Below are 3,465 nucleotides of genomic sequence, written 5' to 3'. Positions count from 1 at the left end.
CGCCGATGCGCTTAACCCATCCCGTCGTCCATCCCCCCAAGGGCAGCCGAGAGCAGACAGGGCGAGGTACCGCGCCCGGGGACCAATCCAAGTGCTCCTGCCCGTCTTCGCCAAGGCAGCGTCAGCGATCTGTTGTGCATGTTTTTCCATTGGGTTTATCTTATCGGGGGGGAAACCCTTGCGAGCACGGGGAGAACATGCAAACTCCACACAGAAAGGCCTGGGAGATACCCCACCTGGGTACCTGGCAACGAGGAAACCTGGTCCCCAAGCGGGAATCGAACCCTGGACCTTCTTGCTGTGAGGCGACAGTGTTAACCACTACACCATGTGCCGCTATAATATATATAGGCAGGGAAGATTATTTAGTAGCAAAGTGCATGATCGTTTTTTTTCTTCTTTTCTTCATTACAGATATTGATTGAAGAAGTGTGTTTTTAGTTGACGGCGGAAAATCGGTCGGGTTTCGGCTGTCCTGACTGTGGTGGGAAGATGTAGAGTGGAGGGATCTTGAGGGTGTAATAGTTAGAGACCATTGACCAGAGGTAGGTGGGAGCCGTTCCCTTCGCTGCACTATATACCAGGTCAAGGACCTTGAAGCGGATTTGTGCGTCAATGGGAAGCCAGTGCAGCTCTCAAAGAAGTGGGGTAACATGGGCTGACTTTGGTAGGTTGGAGATCAGGCGGACCACTGTATTCTGTATGAGTTAAAGTGGCTTGGTGACGGTAGTCAGTAGACCAGCTAGCAGTGCATTGCAGTAGTCGAGGCTAGACATGACTGTTGATTGCAGGAGTTAAGTGGCTTGGTCTGACCCCTCCTTATTTGATACACCTGTTAAAATAGTCATCTACTGTAAAACCATGTCATGTCATGCAGATTAACACACACACATGCGAGATGGGCGACCCACAGGAACACACACACACACACACACACACTGAGTCGCTGATGAAATGTCTCTCTGCACTTTTCCCATCCCGTCGTCCTTCCCCCCATGGGCAGCCGGGAGCAGACATGGGCTGCGATCCCGCCTCAACACCCAGCTCATCTGTCCAAGTGCTCCTGTCGGTCTTCGCCAGGGACGCGACAGCGTTAGCGATCTGTTCCATTGGGTTTATATCTTATGGGGAGGGGAAACCCTTGCGAGCATGGGGAGAACGTGCAAACTCCACACAGAAAGACCCTTTCTTCAGTCAATCCTCCTTCCAATTTGCTTCTCCCAGCAGTTGGAACGAAATGCAAAAGACTTTGAAAATGGACAAATTGACCCCCCCCACTCATTTTAAGGACTCTATCGCAGAGTTGTTTACACACACCTGGCTGCAACTGTCACCCAGCCTGTAATTTGTCTGTTCTGCTTCATGTATTACATACCTTGTATTTGGTTGTTTGTTTGTGTATTTTAATTATTTCCCTTACCTCTGTGATGTATGTATCGTTTGTCTCTTTTCTATATAATAATGACTGGACTTTGGAGAAGTCTTTATTCGGCAAAAATACAAAATAAAACTCATAGGGAAAGTCATACCCTCACAGATCTATTATTGACCCCAAAGAGATCACGTATATATCCCCTACGCTGTATTTGCATAGAATTTGCATTGACTGACTATGAAGTAACAGCAGGCATGAACAGCTCAAGCCAGAAATTCTCCATCGGGGGGCTGGAAGAGCTGTGTGTGGAGGCGTGCTGGTCGGGTTGAGTAGTGAGTGAGGCGTGCTGGTCGGGTTGAGTAGTGAGTGAGGCGTGCTGGTCGGGTTGAGTAGTGAGTGAGGCGTGCTGGTCGGGTTGAGTAGTGAGTGAGGCGTGCTGGTCGGGTTGAGTAGTGAGTGAGGCGTGCTGGTCAGGTTGAGTAGTGAGTGAGGCGTGCTGGTTGGGTTGAGTAGTGAGTGAGGCGTGCTGGTTGAGTAGTGAGTGAGGCGTGCTGGTTGAGTAGTGAGTGAGGCGTGCTGGTCGGGTTGAGTAGTGAGTGAGGCGTGCTGGTCGGGTTGAGTAGTGAGTGAGGCGTGCTGGTTGAGTAGTGAGTGAGGCGTGCTGGTTGGGTTGAGTAGTGAGTGAGGCGTGCTGGTTGAGTAGTGAGTGAGGCGTGCTGGTTGGGTTGAGTAGTGAGTGAGGCGTGCTGGTCAGGTTGAGTAGTGAGTGAGGCGTGCTGGTCAGGTTGAGTAGTGAGTGAGGCGTGCTGGTTGGGTTGAGTAGTGAGTGAGGCGTGCTGGTCAGGTTGAGTAGTGAGTGAGGCGTGCTGGTCAGGTTGAGTAGTGAGTGAGGCGTGCTGGTTGGGTTGAGTAGTGAGTGAGGCGTGCTGGTCGGGTTGAGTAGTGAGTGAGGCGTGCTGGTTGGGTTGAGTAGTGAGTGAGGCGTGCTGGTCGGGTTGAGTAGTGAGTGAGGCGTGCTGGTCAGGTTGAGTAGTGAGTGAGGCGTGCTGGTTGGGTTGAGTAGTGAGTGAGGCGTGCTGGTCGGGTTGAGTAGTGAGCGAGGCGTGCTGGTCAGGTTGAGTAGTGAGTGAGGCGTGCTGGTTGGGTTGAGTGAGGTGTGCTGGTTGTGTTGACATTTACATTTACATTTAGTCATTTAGCTGACGCTTTTATCCAAAGCGACTTACACGTTTTGTACAACAAGACAGCAGGAAGGGCACAACTCTATCAGCTGAGTAACAATGTTCATCAAAGTGTTGAGTGCTACAGTGTAGTTTAGTATATTAGGACAAGTGCGTGTTGAGTGAGGCGTGCTGGTAGGGTTGAGTATAGTGAGTGCTGTCAGATATGGCATTAATTTCTATTTACAGACACAAAACCACACTGGACACATTATGCTGTTTCCGCCATTGACTGACAACTCTCTCACGGGCCATGCTATGAATCATCTGTGTGTGCTTGTATGTGTACATGTCCCTGGAGAGAGTTGGACCAGCATATCGCAGCTGTGTAAGCTATCTAATGCCACTGCAATCTTTATTGTGTGTATGCAGACTGGCTCTGGTTTCAAAGACAAAGTGATAACTGATAATAGCGTGTGTGTGTGAGTCTGTGTGTGTGTGTGTGTGTGTGTGCGTGCGTGTGTGTGTGCGTGTGTGTGTCATGTCTGTATGTATATATTATATATATAAAGAGAGGGATATATATATATAAATTCAATAAATTGTTGCCTTGAGACTTATTATGTACTAGAGCCTCAAGACAAGTGATGAGTTCCTCTTATATGATTAACGTCACTTGTCGTCGACGTCTTTGACATTTGGAAAGGGTTAAATGACGTAGAAACGCGTAGTACCGGGAGCAGCGTGGATGAATGAGCGGCGGGGGGAGGGAACGGGAACGGGACCAAAAGTCGCAACAGACAAGCAGCTGAAAGAGCACACGGTGACGGTCACGGTGACGCTCCGTGATTCCTTTGGTTGTTCAAAATATTCCTCACAGCGAGAGACACGTTTTTCATTCATCCATCGTCTTGAAAGCAAACTGGGGCT

The sequence above is a fragment of the Notolepis coatsorum genome (genome assembly GCF_963971535.1).
Source record: "Notolepis coatsorum genome assembly, chromosome: 3".
NCBI lineage: Eukaryota > Metazoa > Chordata > Actinopteri > Aulopiformes > Paralepididae > Notolepis > Notolepis coatsorum.
Note: the sequence above shows the minus strand (reverse complement) of the source record.